The sequence below is a fragment of the Danio rerio genome, chromosome 4 (genome assembly GCF_052040795.2).
Source record: "Danio rerio strain M-AB ecotype USA chromosome 4, GRCz13ab, whole genome shotgun sequence".
Classification (NCBI taxonomy): domain Eukaryota; kingdom Metazoa; phylum Chordata; class Actinopteri; order Cypriniformes; family Danionidae; genus Danio; species Danio rerio.
In genome coordinates this window covers 78,433,504-78,449,501 of record NC_141024.2, presented here as the reverse complement: position 1 = coordinate 78,449,501, position 15,998 = coordinate 78,433,504, and the positions used below count along the sequence as shown (strand labels likewise).

Below are 15,998 nucleotides of genomic sequence, written 5' to 3'. Positions count from 1 at the left end.
CACAATGTAGAGCTGGTTTCCGAGAAATGCAAGCGGCGGAGCAAGATACTCTCTTTGCCACGGTTGCGAAAAAGTATCCCAGATAGCAAATTACATCTGGCCCAGATATGGCCCACATCCCCCATTTTCATCTGGCCCACATACCGCGCGGAATGACGGCGATGACTCAACCTGATTGTGGCTGACATAAGATTCCAAAAGTCAGCCACAACTGAACCAGATCTGGGCCATATCTCAGAAAAAGCATGGTCCATATCTGGGCCAGATGCGGCCCATGCACTCTCTCAGATCTGGCCCAGATGCGGCCCATGCACTTTCTCAGATCTGGCCCAGATGTGGCCCATGCACTTTCTCAGATCTGGCCCTAATGTGACCCATGCACTTTCTCAGATCTGGCCCAGATGCGGCCCATGCACTTTCTCAGATCTGGCCCTAATGTGACCCATGCACTTTCTCAGATCTGGCCCATATGCGGCCCATGCACTTTCACAGATCTGGCCCAGATCTGGTTCAGTTGTGGCTAACTTCTGGGTTAGATATGGCTCACATCTACACTAGCTAAATATAAAACACATTAAAAGGAATGCTTAATTTTAATTGCTTTATTTAATGAAATGGCTTGAAAAAAAGCAAATAAATTGATATATACAAATATATAATTTGTATAAATTAAATAAACAGATCCATACAAAATAAAATAAACAAAAAATAGACTAATGCATATAATTAAAATACAAATAAATATATGTAAATAAGATAAAGTTAAATACAGAATTATCAGGAATTACATGTAAACATTTAACAAATTAAATGCAAATAAACAATTATAAATATAAAAATTAGGTAAATGTATATATACAGATTAAAAACACAAACAAATACAAATACAACAATGCATGTAAATGTATAAAAGTAAATGGATATATACAGATTAAAAAGGCAAATACAAATACAAACAAAACAATGCATGTAAATGTATATAGCAATGGGATAAAAAGATAAATACAGAACAAACACAGAAACTACATTTTTTAAAAATAAAAAATGCATAGTAATTAAATTAACAATTAATATAGATCTATGTAATAGAACCAATTAAAAAAAACATGGTCAATCCAAAAGGAAGGTTAGTGGTGAGCGAGGATCAAAGCCAAAAAAGCAGTCCTGAAAACAGGAGAAGACAACATTTAAAATGTGGTGTTTGAAAATTACAATCTAGGCAAGCATGTTAATGCAGGGTTGGAACTAAACTGTGTACGGCTGCGGCCCTTTAACTGAGTTTGACAACCCTGTTCTATAGGAAGGTTTACAATATTGTATTTGTGCATATACAGATTAGTCAGTACTGAAGCCAAATCTGGAGCTAATCTAACAAAACTGTAAATCTAACATGATTAAGGTCTAAAATTAGCACACCCAAATTTATATGTTAGGGGAAAATATTAAATAAAAACTTAAAAAGAGCAAATTCAAGAAAATTTTTAAATTTATAACATTTTGTTTAGATTTTGTACTTTGTATTTTGTCCCCAATATTTCGTACAAATTTACAGTGTATTATTTTTCTACTTTAAAAGATGTTTGTTACCAAAACATTATTTTAATAAATATATACATTTAATAAACATTTTTATTCAAACGCACCAAAATATATTACCTCTATTCACTGAGAAATTGATAAAAATTTAATTTTTAAAATTGGCTGTACTAGTTTATGTTGAGCACTGTATATATGATATGTGCACATGCAGTGTGTGATACAATTGTCAAATGCGCAGCACATCCGGTATGCAACTCCCAACTCCTAGTTTCTTTAACAAATACATACTTTCATCTAAAACTTTTAACAAAAGTGTTTGAATTATGTTGCTGATATTTTCTTCTGGCTATAGATCTGCTGAATATCAAACACTGCATAAACTCCATGCTTTTATTCTTTACTGCCTCTTCCTATAGCAACTTAGTGTTTGATTAGTTTAACTGTGTATTGTAGTTTAATTAAGTCTAAGGTGTATCACACCTAAAGTTGTTCATTATTTGCTCATAACTAGAGTTCCCCTTCGGTTGGGGAACTTCAGTGCCATGAATGGGAGGATTCGGATCAGAAGCCGCTTATCTGGAGAGTATTGAACGGGCCAATGAATGAAATTAATTGGCAGCGTAAGCTTGCGCAGGTGTGCGACATCTGCAATTATCTCAGCATATAAGCACACCTGAAGCCAGCAGACGCCATCCTTTTCGCTTCAGATCCTTTCTGAGTGAGTCGATGAGGGTTCCTCTTGCTGATCAGCACTTCAGAGCGAACGAGTGTGTCTCCCGGTCCAGAGTGGGTCTTCGCGGTGGCAGACGGTCGAGCTGGGTTACTCCCTTGCCTGCGGTTCTTTGGGTCCGGTCCTCCAGAGCGGTGCGTATAGTTGCAACTTTCCTAAAAGAGCAACACAGTCGTGCAGCACGTCCTTTTCAGGATGGCGCTCCGACTGTGCGTTTCTGGATGCGGGGGTTTCCTGTCTCCGGATGATGGACACGATCACTGCATTGCATGTTTGGGGGTCCAGCATGTTAATGCGGTGCTCGCGGGCGGTTCATGTCGTCATTGCGATGCCATGACCGTTGCACAGCTAAGATCGCGGCTAACTTTCGCAAGAGAGCGAGCCACCCCAGTTGCCTCCTGCTCTAAAAAAGCAGCGGGCGCTCGGGCAGATCTGAGGGTTTCAGCGGGAGCTAATCCGCCGCCCACGGGCTCGCGGACCTCTCGCTCCTCACGGCGCTCCATCCAAGCTTCGGGTGGTGAGAGTGATCCGTCTAACCAGATGGTAGCTCTCACACTCGCTGACACCGGAGATCAGATGTCCTCCGCGGCATCGGAGGGTGGGCTTTCACTGTCCGACGAAGATCCGGACCCGCTCGCCCCCTCCGGGCAGGTGAGCGCTGTCAAATCGGATCCTGAAGCGGACATGTTAGCCGTGCTTTCCCGGGCTGCTTCGGCCGTGGGGTTGGAGATGGTTTATCCCCCAGCTCCGCGGCCGGACCGACTAGATGGGTGCTACGTAGAGGACCAGAAGGCGAAGCCTTCGAAGCCTCTCGTCCCCTTCTTCCCGGAAGTGCACAGTAGGCTCACGCAGTCCTGGAGGGCACCTTTCTCTGCCCGTGCTGCGAGTGCCTCCGCCCTCACCGCCCTTGACGGCGGAGCTGCCAGGGGGTATGAGGCGATCCCGTCAGTGGAGCGCGCTATCGCGGTCAATCTTTGTCCGCGCGGCGCCTCTACGTGGCGGGGTTTGCCCCGCCTCCCGTCCAAAGCCTGTAGGTTGTCTGCCTCCCTCGGAGCCAGAGCTTATAAGGCTGCGGGCCAGGCTGCTTCTGCTTTGCACGCGATGGCCACCTACCAGCGCTACCAAGCGCAGGCGCTGGCCGAGCTGCACGAGGGCGGGTCCAACCCAAGCTTATTACATGAGCTGCGCACCGCGACCGACTATGCTCTTCGGACTACTAAGTCCGCCGCGTGTGCGCTGGGGAGGACGATGTCCACACTTGTGGTTCAGGAACGCCACCTCTGGCTAAACCTGGCCGATATGCGCGACGTTGACAAAGTTCGCTTTCTTGACTCGCCCATATCCCAGGCTGGCCTGTTCGGCGACACCGTCGGTGAATTCACCCAGGAATTCAAGGCGGTGAAAGAGCAGTCGGATGCGATGGGCAATGTCATCTATCGGCGTGGCCGTAAGCCCGCTCCGCCCGCCGAGCCATCCACCTCCGCTGTTCCTCGCCGAGGGCGCCCGCCAACGAGTGCTGCCCCGCCCCCGCCTGCGCCTCCGGCCAAGCGGGCGCGGCGTTCACCTCGAAAGCAGGCAGCCCCTCCTGCCCAGGGCGCCGTTAAGTCCGGTAAACGGACCGCGAAGCGTCCCTGAGACAGGCCATCCGGAGAAGAGGAAACTTGCTCTTTCCCCGCTGGAGGGCGGGGCCCCGATAACAACGGTACTTTTCAGTGCCACCAAAACATCAGTAAAAGAGCACTTTTTCCCTTCCCCGGATGTGACTGCACGAGTTCTGCCAGTCCGGGACGCGCTGCCTTCCGGCTCGCAGACTCTACGTGCTTCGCCAGTGGCTCACGAGCGCTGGGGGGACGGTCTCCCTTCCCTCAGCCCTCCAGCCCCCTCTCCGGAGTCAGGGTGCGGAGCCAGAGCGAATCGCTCTCCTCCAGCTCTTCCGCGGGACCCTCGTGCTTCCCGGATCAGCACACCCACTCCGCGCTGCCCCACCGCTGGTACGTCAGCGATTGTAGCGATGACTCCATTAGCGAGGGCTCTGCCTGCCTGGTTAGCGCGGGCCAGCCCCTCGCGGTGGCTCATACGCACAATCAGACTCGGTTACGCGATTCAGTTCGCGAAACGGCCCCCCAAGTTTACGGGCGTGTATTTCTCCAGGGTCAACCCCCTGTCCGCCCCTGTCTTGCGAGAGGAGATTGCTGCCCTCCTGGCGAAGGGTGCAATCGAGCCGGTTCCTCCAGCCGAGATGGAGAGTGGGTTTTACAGCCCATACTTCATCGTACCCAAAAAGAGCGGTGGGTCACGGCCAATCCTGGATCTGCGCGTTTTGAACCGCTGTCTGCACAAGCTGCCGTTCAGAATGCTCACGCAGAGGCACATTCTCCAATGCGTTCGTCCTCGGGATTGGTTTGCAGCCATAGACCTGAAGGACGCGTATTTCCATGTCTCCATTCTTCCACGCCACCGCCAATTTCTGCGGTTTGCGTTCGAGGGTCGAGCGTGGCAGTACAAGGTCCTCCCCTTCTGGCTCTCTCTGTCTCCGCGGGTCTTCACCAAACTCGCGGAGGGTGCCCTAGCGCCCCTTCGGCTCGCGGGCATTCGCATACTCAATTATCTCGACGACTGGCTGATTTTAGCCCACTCGCGGGAGCAATTGATTATGCACAGGGACAAGGTGCTTCGGCATCTCCGCCTACTGGGGCTTCAGGTCAACCGAGAAAAGAGCAAACTCGCCCCCGTGCAGAGGATTTCTTTTCTCGGGATGGAGCTGGACTCGATCACCATGGTAGCGCACCTCTCCGAGGAACGCGCTCGCCTGTTGCTGAACTGTCTGAGGGAGCTCGACAGCAAACTAGTGGTCCCACTGAAGTTCTTTCAGAGGCTCCTGGGGCATATGGCATCCGCAGCCGCCGTCACGCCGCTCGGGTTGCTCCATATGAGACCACTTCAGCACTGGCTTCACGATCGGGTCCCCAGACGCGCATGGCACGCGGGCACACACCGGGTCTCGGTTACTGCGCTGTGTCGCCGCGCCCTCAGCCCATGGAACGACCCCTCGTTCCTACAGGCCGGTGTGCCTCTAGGACAGGCGTCCAGCCATGTTGTTGTTTCAACAGACGCTTCCAACACGGGTTGGGGGGCCGTGTGTCGCGGGCATGCGGCTGCGGGCCTCTGGAAGGGTGCCCAGCTGCATTGGCATATCAATCGCCTAGAGCTGTTGGCAGTGTTCCTCGCTCTCCACCGCTTTTTACCGGTGCTGGAGCGGCAACACGTGCTGGTCAGGACGGACAGTATGGCGGCGGCGGCGTATATCAACCGCATGGGGGGTATGCGCTCTCGCCGCATGTCTCAGCTCGCCCGCCGTCTGCTCCTCTGGAGTCACCCGCGGCTGAAATCGCTGCGCGCCATTCACGTCCCAGGCACGCTCAATCGTGCAGCCGATGCGCTCTCACGACAGCTGTTACGCCCTGGAGAATGGAGACTCCACCCCGAGTCTGTTCAGCTGATATGGGCGCGATTCGGGGAGGCCCAGATCGATCTGTTTGCTTCCCCCGAGAACGCTCACTGCCAGTTGTTTTTTTCCCTGACCGAGGGCTCTCTCGGCACGGATGCACTGGCCCACAGCTGGCCTCGGGGCATGCGCAAGTATGCGTTTCCCCCAGTGAGCCTGCTCGCGCAGTTTCTGTGCAAGGTCAGGGAGGACGAGGAACAGGTTCTGCTAGTTGCGCCCCTTTGGCCCAACCGGACCTGGATATCAGAGCTCTCACCCCTCGCGATGGCCCTCCCCTGGCGGATCCCTTTGAGAGAGGACCTACTCTCTCAGGGACAGGGCACCATCTGGCACCCTCACCCCGATCTTTGGAACCTCCACGTGTGGTCCCTAGACGCGAGGAAGACTTAGGTAACCTACCGACTGCGGTGGTTAATACCATCACTCAGGCTAGAGCCCCCTCCACGAGGCGCGCCTACGCCCTGAAGTGGAGTCTATTCACTGAATGGTGCGTCTCTCGCAGAGAAGACCCCCGAAATTGCCAGATTAGTGTTGTGCTCTCTTTCCTTCAAGAGAAGTTGGACAGCAGGCTGTCGCCCTCCACTCTCAAGGTTTACGTGGCCGCCATCTCCGCTTATCATAGCGCGGTAGCTGGCGGCACCGTGGGAAAGCATAACCTGGTCATCCAGTTCCTTAGGGGTGCTAGGCGAATTAATCCATCTCGCCCCCCTCTCATGCCCTCTTGGGATCTCGCCCTCGTTCTCACGAGTCTGCGATCCGATCCCTTTGAGCCACTCGAATCAGTATCTCTAAGATTTCTGTCCCTGAAGACAGCTCTGCTGGTTGCGTTGGCCTCCATCAAGAGGGTCGGGGACCTGGAGGCATTTTCGGTCAGTGACTCGTGCCTGGAATTCGGGCCGGATTACTCTCACGTCATCCTGAGACCCCGCCCCGGTTATGTGCCCAAGGTTCCTACCACCCCCTTTAGAGATCAGGTAGTGAACCTGCAAGCGCTGCCCCCGGAGGAGGCAGACCCAGCCCTTTCTTTAATTTGTCCAGTTCGCGCTCTGCGCATTTATGTGGACCGTACTCAGAATTTTAGATCATCTGAGCAGCTCTTTGTCTGTTATGGCGGTCGGCAGCAGGGAAGTGCCGTATCAAACAAAGATTATCCCACTGGATTGTGGATGCCATTTCACTCGCTTATTCGAGTCGAGGTCAGCCGTGTCCCCCGGGAGTTCGTGCACACTCCACTCGGAGCGTTGCATCCTCTTGGGCGCGTGCACGCGGCGCCTCTCTAACAGACATCTGTAGAGCTGCGGGCTGGGCGACACCCAACACATTTGCAAGGTTTTACAATCTGCGAGTGGAGCCGGTTTCCTCAAGGGTATTAGGTAACCCTTTGGTGATTGAGGAGACAACTCGGTAGGGTGTTGAAACACGCTTGCGGCGCCATTCTCCCTAACACGGAGGTACGTGCGCCTTTTTTATCTGTCAGTAAAGTTCCCCGTCAGGTGAGCCCTGCAGATTCCTCCGTGGCCCCCAGCACTGACTCAGCGGAGGAGTCACTTGCTGGCCCACTACGTTGTAGGTCTGCCCGCTGGTCAGCCCGCGTTTTGGGTATAGGTGCCTGCTATGCGTGATCCCCACTAGGCGATCCCATATGCTTATTCCGCCACGGTTAAGTCCCCCCCCTGGGCGGACCCGTGTCTTCCCTCTCCGCTAACCACTCTTTTGCTATGCGTACTCCCCCTTTTTAGGGCTAGTCCATAGGTAAATTCTGCCATCTATCCCCCCCTTGGGTAACGGATGGCCTCCGCAGCGTCCTCCCTATCGGGATTGCACGCTTCCCAACGTACTGTCGTATTTCCTAGAATTATCTAGATGCTCACGACTTCCCAAAAAATATATCTAAATCCGTAAAACTTCTGTTGAAGTAGGATAAATTAGGGCCAGGGACACGTTGGAGGACCGCGCCCCCCATGATGTGGGTGCGTCACGCTTGCTTGACTATCTCCTCATCGGGGGTGTTGGTAAGGTGCAGTCATTATGGCGCTTTCCATATTCTCCCATTCATGGCACTGAAGTTCCCCAACCGAAGGGGAACGTTCGAGGTTACAGAAGTAACCCTTCGTTCCCCGAGGAGGGGAACGGAAGTGCCATATTCCGTCGCCATAATGACTGTCCCTTAGCTGTTTGAAAGTCTCTTCAGCTTAAAAGGATGGCGTCTGCTGGCTTCAGGTGTGCTTATATGCTGAGATAATTGCAGATGTCGCACACCTGCGCAAGCTTACGCTGCCAATTAATTTCATTCATTGGCCCGTTCAATACTCTCCAGATAAGCGGCTTCTGATCCGAATCCTCCCATTCATGGCACTTCCGTTCCCCTCCTCGGGGAACGAAGGGTTACTTCTGTAACCTCGAACGTTCTTTCTGTAGTATTGCATTTTAAGAAGGTTATTTCCTATAACCTGTACATTAACATTCTTTGAACAATTAAACACTTTAACCAGAGGTCAAGTAAAAGTGTACAGCTAATCTAAATGTTATAATTATATATAATAAATTACGATTAATTACTAATTGTTTCCCCTCAATTTAATTTGCTACATACAGTATCCACTTCAATAGAATATCCTTTGATAATTTACACAGTACCTTTATATCTTTTCTCTTGCCCGCCGGCCTCCATCTCTATCATTGGCAAGCTGTAGCCATCTTTTGATCCAGTTTTCAATTTCCTGGTCGGTTGCAGTGGCGGTTAATCGATTTCTTCTGACAGCGGCTAATGACAAATGTCCAACAAGGTGACAAATAATTAAAAATCTAAAATTCATTGGGGTGTAGTTTTAATTGACACCAAACAATGAACAAATTGCAGTATTTTCACCAACCTTTGATCACAGTGCTTAAGGATGTAAACTTAAAGGCAGCCTTTCCATTAATTCCCCTCCAGTTGGTCTGCCGGGCCATGTCATTAGTGTTGTTTACCTGTTTACCAAGGTGTTTACCTGTTAAAAAAAAATCAACAGTTACTCAAAATCCATGCATAATTTTTTTTTCATATTTAAATACAAATTAAATATCAGAAAATAGAAACAAGACTTGTTTTTCCCTTATTCATTTGCAAAACTACTTGTCTTTTGTATTTTTGATGTCACATTCAAATTGAAGACGAAAAATGTGAATCACATTTATCCAGTTTTAATATTAAAAATTTTTCCACTTGAAATGGTCCAGGCTAGCAAAGTCTGCGAAGCCAATCCCTTACCCAAAGTTTTGCTGATGAAAACAATCCCAACAAAAGCCAGAACTAGCCAAAACAAATTTCAAATGGTGCCAAGTATCACAAATTTGCAAATAAGTGTGGTTAATATTATGTCCAAGATGGTAAAATGTATGAAAAAAAAGGGTAATTAAAGCAGGAAACTTGTCAACACTGCTTTTACACTTAATTCATACTGCACGATATTAGTCTTTATTTTCTTCTCACCGACAGGTTTTGTGAAATCTCTAACAAATGCCAGAAATTGGAGGCAGACCAATGCTTCCATGCGAGTGACATGCAGTTGTGAATTATCAAGGACAGGATGTTAATTAATTTGCTATGTTTCCATCCACCTATTCCTATGCACATTTTGCATATGCGCATAAAAAACAGAGAGGGGTATGCGCATTAAAAAAGGTCATATGATTTTGTGAAAAGAGATCATGTAATGATAAAAAATGTGCTGAACAACACATCTGTCACCGACTCTGTCCCAATTACTCCCCTCGCTGGCCAGCAGAGGCCGCCATCTCCGGACTTCTAGCATTACATCATCCATCTACGCTGATTGTGCACACACCTGTCTTGAATCTAGTTAATGACCCACGTACCCTATATAAGCCGCACACAAACACTCAGTCAGTGCGAAGTCTTGTTTAGCCCCGGCCAGCATTACTGAGTGTTATTCCTGCCTGATTCCTCGTGCATAACTCCAGCCTGTTCCTGACTCTGCTTCGCCTTCTGCCTGCCCACGACCCAAGCCTGATACACGGACTCTGATATTCGCTGCCTGCCCACGACCCACGCCTGATACATGGACTCTGATACTCGCAGCCTGCCTTCTATCTATGCCTGGTAAAACCCTCTGTGTCTGTTCATCGCCAGTCTTGATACCTCACAGACTGTTGTTGTTGTGTGTTTGCACTTTAGTGCATATTGTGTGTTTGAGTGAGAGCTTGATTAATAAATACTGCATAATGGATCCCTCCGTGTCAGTCTCCTCGTTACAACATCACTGCCGTAAATAGTTTGACATTCAGATTTTTTTGCCCATATTTCTAAATATATATGAAAAATATAAGTATTAAAAACTGCTAAAATTAGATTTTTAGAATCATAGATTTTTTACTACTCTGTAGTGATTTGAAGTGCTTACTTTATTGTCATTGGATAAAAGCATCTGCTAAATGAATAAAATGTGAAGGCAAATATGAACAATGCAATATTATAGAAGACATGAACCAGCAAAGGTTAAAACACTGACACAGTCAACCAGCAGTCAAGTTGCCAGGGTAACTAGATTTGAACTATTGTAAATTTGATTTATGAAACAGAATCTGCCATTAATAAACCTGACTTACCAAAATAAGTCTGGCTTTTTCTGTAAGCCAGTTTTATGGAATAGCCCCCTGTTCTCTCTTCCCTCTGGTAATCTTATCCCCTCCATTCGTACATCATTTTGTTATTATATATATTTTTGTTTTCATGCTTTTTTTCTACATTATGCGCTCCACACTTCTATCCAGTAGGTGGCGGGAATGCACCATGCAAGTTGGTCTGCCAACTGCCATTAACCTCAGAAGAAGACTTTTATTATGGCGTGTCATGTGATGTCATGAGCCTGCGCCGCTACTGCGCTGTGATTCAACTGGAGAAAGGTTTGTTTTAAAGCTTTTACACAGATTGGAGAAAGCACAGAAATGGATTGGAGACGGAGCCATGAGCTACTGAGTTGAGGAGAGAAAATGGAAGTTACGTCACGGATTCAGAGACATCAACAAGTTGGAGTTCGCGGTATCTGTATCATTTCTTAATAAATAATAACTCTAAGTAAATAAAAAGTCATCGCTTGATCTGATCTGTGCTTGTTGTGCAATCATGGATGATGACTCGGAGGAGTCAATGATAAATGAATGTATAGGATTTACAGAAGTATTTTCTAAAAAGAAAAACGCTAAACGTAAAAAAGCCACGTATAAAGAACAGGAAGACTATGAGGACACGAATAATGTGGTAAACGGAAATTTAAAAAAAGACTAAAACGAGTGAGAAAGATAAGAGGAAAGATCAAACGCAAAATGAAATACCAGGATATAAAGTAATGATGACGTTTGTCAAAGTTACAGGGAAACATCTACATCCGATTGGGCTGTCTAAGGCTATAGATAAGCTAATCGGTACAGTTAGCTTGGAAAGATGTTTGGGACAAGGAAGAGTGCTAATAATAGTCAAGGACATTGCACAAAGAAATAAATTACTTGGGATCAAAGAGATGAACGGAGAAAAGGTAACTTCTAGAGAAATAGGAGTAGCCAAAAATGAGAAAGGGGTAATCGCAGGTGTACCAACACATATTTCCAATGAAGAAATCGAGGAAAATATAATAGGAGGTAAAGTAATCAATGTGAGAAGATTGTTTAAAAATGTAAATGGAGATAGACAAGAAAGTATGAGCATTTTGCTGACATTTGAAGGGAAACTGCCTGAAAAGGTGAAAATGGGATACATCAGTTATACAGTTAAAGAGTACATTCCAAAGCCCTTGAGGTGTTACAAGTGCCAGCGGATTGGTCATGTAGCAGCAGTATGTAGAGGAAAGATGAGATGTGTTAAGTGTGGTGAAGATCATGAATATGATAAATGTACAAATGATCTAAAATGTTGCAATTGTGGGGGTCCGCACAGTGCGGCATATGGAGGATGTGAATTTCAGTTAAAAGCAAAAGAGGTACAGAAATTCAAGATTGAACACAAAGTTTCTTAAGCAGAAGCAGTCAAGAGCTGCCAGAAAAAGGAGATAAGAGTGGAGGAAGTAAAGACAGATGAAAAACAACTGGAAAGGAATACTGAGACTGGGAACAGAAGGGAAAATAAGTGTGTCAATGTATCAATGTAACAGCTGTAATGACAAGCAGGTCAGCAAAAATCAAAACAATTCTAGAGGCTGCAGCTGAGTTTTTAGGAATTACAGGAATTTCTGCCCAAACAATTCATGACATTCTCACTCGATCAGCAATAAATGATGCTTCTCAAATTTCTGATTAGCTTAATGGTTAAAACTATTCTACAATGGAATGCAAGAAGTTTAATTGCAAATGGGCAAGAGTTTAAAAAATTGTTTTAGAGTTAGAATATAAACCAAATGTAATATGTGTGCAAGAAACATGGCTTAAACCAAATATTCAGTTTGCTTTACAAGGTTATAAATCAATACGGAAAGACGGGAGAGAGTCAAGGAGGAGGGGTAGCTACATTTATAAGGGATGAAATGACTTACAGAGTCTTGGAAGAGGTGGAGGAATTAGAGTGTGTGATGGTTGAGTTTTTTTATTGTGGAAATTCACTGGTAATATATAATTTTTAATGATTTGTTTAATTCTAAAATTGAAAATGTAATAAATGACATTGCTCCTGTTAAAGTTAGGAAGAGAACTGGCAAAGAGAGAGTCCCTTGGAGAAACTCAAGAGCAGTCCAAATGAAGAAAAGACAATGCAGGAAAGCTAAGCGTATGTGGAAAAAGACGAAACTAGTAGTCCATTATAATATCTATAAAGACAGTCTTCATGCTTTTAATGTGGAACTAAAAAGTGGTAGACAGACTTTCTTTTCAAACCTTATAAACAACAATGTAAATAATGCTCGTACACTCTTTGCAACAGTAGAGAGGCTCACAACCCCCCCCCCCCCCCCCCCCCCCCCCCCAGTCGGATTCCCAGTGAGCTCCTCTCTGAAAGCAAATGTAATGAGTTTGCTCATTTCTTTACTAATAAGATCAATAATATCAGAAAGGCATTCAGCTCATCCAATCAGCCAAGTTGTGTTGATGTCAAACAAGCTCAACAACTTGAGAAGTCAGACATTATGTCTGATTTCATGGCAATTAACGGTAAAATCTTAGAAGAGATGGTGCAAATTATAAAAACATCAACCTGCAGTCTTGACACGCTCCCCACATCATTCTTCAAAACGGTGTTTACCTGTTTAGAAATGGATCTCCTAAAAGTGGTAAATGCTTCACTTCTCTCAGGGATTTTTCCAACCTCACTTAAAACTGCAGTTGTTAAACCCCTCTTGAAGAAGAGCAACCTGGATAACACCCTATTGAGCAATTACAGGCCAATCTCAAATCTCCCTTTCATTGGTAAAATCATTGAAAAAGTTGTTTTCAACTAGGTTAACAAGTTCTTAAACTTCAGGGGGTGTTTAGACAATTTTCAATCTGGTTTCAGAGCACATCACAGTAAAGAGAGCACTCTTATAAAGATAATCAATGATATACGCCTAAATACAGATTCAGGTAAAATAACAGTGCTGATATTGCTCGATCTCAGTGCTGCATTTGATACTGTCGATCACAGCATACTTCTGGATAGGCTGGAAAACTGGGTTGGGCTATCTGGCACGGTCCTCAAATGGTTTAGATCTTACCTTGAAGGGAGAGGTTACCATGTCAGTATAGGTGACCATAGGTCGAGGTGGACACCCATGACATGTGGAGTCCCACAAGGATCGATTCTGGCACCTCTCCTGTTCAACCTTAACATGCTCCCTCTGAGCCAAATAATGAGAAAGAACCAAATCTCCTACCACAGCTATGCTGATGACACTCAGATCTACCTAGCCTTACTGCCTAATGACTACAGCCACATTGACACCCTCTGCCAATGCATTGATGAAATGAGCAATTGGATGTGCCAAAACTTTCTTCAGTTAAACAAAGAGAAAACTGAAATGATTGTGTTTGGAAACAAAGATGAGGTTCTCAAGGTAAATGCACACCTTGGCACTAAAGTTCAAACGTCAAAAAATAAGGTCAAGAATCTTGGTGTGACTCTTGAGTCAGATCTGAGTTTCAACAGTCATGTCAAAGCAGTCAGTAAATCAGCATACAATCATCTCAAAAACATAGCAAGAATCCGATGCTTTGTTTCTAGTGAAGATTTAGAAAAACTTGTTCATGCTTTTATCAGCAGCAGGGTGGATTACTGTAATGGACTCTGTCTTCCTAAAAAGACAGTCAGACAGTTGCAGCTCATCCAGAACGCTGCAGCCAGAATTCTAACCAGAACCAGAAATCAGAGCACATCACACCTGTCCTTAGGTCTTTACACTGGCTGCCAGTTACATTCAGAATGGATTTTAAAGTATTATTACTGGTCTATAAAACACTAAATGGCCTAGGACCTCAATACATTACAGATATGCTCACCGAATACAAACCTAACAGATCACTCAGATCATTAGGATCATAAAAACTAGAAGTTCCAAGAGTTCAGTCAAAGCAGGGTGATTCGGCTTTTAGCCACTATGCCCCTCGCTGCTGGAATCAGCTTCCAGAAATGATCAGATGTGCTCCAACATTAGGCACATTCAAATCAAGACTGAAAACACATCTGTTTAGCTGTGCCTTTACTGAATGAGCACTGTGCTGCGTCCGACAGATTGCACTATCATGTTTTCTCTTTTTCTTCATTCTTTCATATCACATTTTACCTGTTTTTATGTTTTGTTTTGTTTTTACGCATTTTTATTATTTGTTTTTATTTCTATTTTACTTGTTTCTTTTATTCTTGTTTATGTAAAGCACTTTGAATTGCCATTGTGTATGAAATGTGCTATATAAATAAACTTGCCTTGCCTTGCCTAAACACAACCTCAGAGTAAGCAGTTTATATATTTTTTTTATTTTTATGAATGTCTACTACAGCTGCATCAATCGCAAACCCAGCCTACGTGCGGCATAAGTGCCTACCACTTAGAGGTCATCCAGCCAACTTGCAGTGTAATCTCCTCCACTTGTAGGTCTCTGAGCTGCAGCAGCACCTAAGGGCTCTGACACACAGACACAAAAGAAACCATTGCTTTTAACCTCCTCTTGGAGAGGAGAGAGTCTCCGACCCTGGATCTCAGGTCTTCTATGGAGGGACTGTCAGGAATCCTGTAAGAGCATCCCATCCACAGACCTCTTGCCATAAAAACAAAGCAGAATGTGTGGTGAAGGAACTCCGGGTTGACAGAGCCTTGTCCTTGCTTCAAGCAATGTGCTAACAAGGTGCTGAACAGAGTGATGGTGGCACAAAGGCTAGCGCTTATGACTGCGGATCAGAAGATTCTCGGTTACGGAAACCAATAAACTGTGTATGATAGAGTGCGTAAGTGTATGAGTGGCACTTGTGCAAGCGGAGCAGGGACGTGCCAGCGATCAGAATGAACTGGAGTTTGTGCCAAGACTGGGTTTCAAAAGTGGCAGTTCCCATATGGAAAGGTATAAATAGAAATCGGAGCCTGCTCCAAATGGCCTGGTCAGCTCCAAGCGGGTGAGACTTGAGCTCCAAGTGGGCTGTAAAAACCTCCTGGAGTTTTCATTCATTTAATGTCTGGTACAAGACACTGTGTCCAACCAGTTATGTTTGAATGTCAAACCTACCCCAATCCTTAACCCAACCTCACAGTTTCCTGCTGTGTTTTATCAACCTCCCAACCTACCCCAACTCTTAACCCAACCTCACAGTAACAAACCTCCATGTGGGTTTCATTGATTCCATGTCTCGTAAATGGCACAGAATACAACCTATCGCAGTTTATTAAAATCACACCTACCCCAGCCCTAGGCCCAACCTCACGGTAACCTGCTGTGTTTTATTCAATTTTACTCCTACCCCAACCCTAAACACAACCTCAGAGTAAGCAGTTTATATATTTTTTTTATTTTTATGAATGTCTACTACAGCTACATCAATCGCAAACCCAGCCTACGTGCGGCATAAGTGCCTACCACTTAGAGGTCATCCAGCCAACTTGCAGTGTAATCTCCTCCACTTGTAGGTCTCTGAGCTGCAGCAGCACCTAAGGGCTCTGACACACAGACACAAAAGAAACCATTGCTTTTAACCTCCTCTTGGAGAGGAGAGAGTCTCCGACCCTGGATCTCAGGTCTTCTATGGAGGGACTGTCAGGAATCCTGTAAGAGCATCCC

General features: G+C 45.9%; 1 protein-coding gene, 1 long non-coding RNA gene and 1 other non-coding gene across 4 annotated transcripts in view; 1 reads left to right on the top strand and 2 right to left on the bottom strand.

Annotated features, from left to right (window-relative positions):
* si:dkey-220a11.5 overlaps positions 1-15,998 on the bottom strand; it is a 765,979-nt gene that overhangs the window by 24,561 nt on the left and 725,420 nt on the right. The window lies entirely within an intron of this gene.
* The window catches only part of LOC141381532 (uncharacterized), a 400,463-nt gene that overhangs the window by 99,495 nt on the left and 284,970 nt on the right, over positions 1-15,998 (top strand). Inside the window, exon 2 of the mRNA XM_087248626.1 lies at positions 7,148-8,179. The gene's annotated coding sequence lies outside the window, so the exon portion shown is untranslated. The remainder of the gene's footprint in view (positions 1-7,147; positions 8,180-15,998) is intronic.
* LOC148682939 (uncharacterized) lies at positions 588-8,539 on the bottom strand. Its single transcript, XR_015943174.1, has 2 exons — positions 8,412-8,539; positions 588-1,164 (listed from the first exon to the last, which is right to left on the bottom strand). It is a non-coding gene; the product is annotated as an uncharacterized LOC148682939 (long non-coding RNA).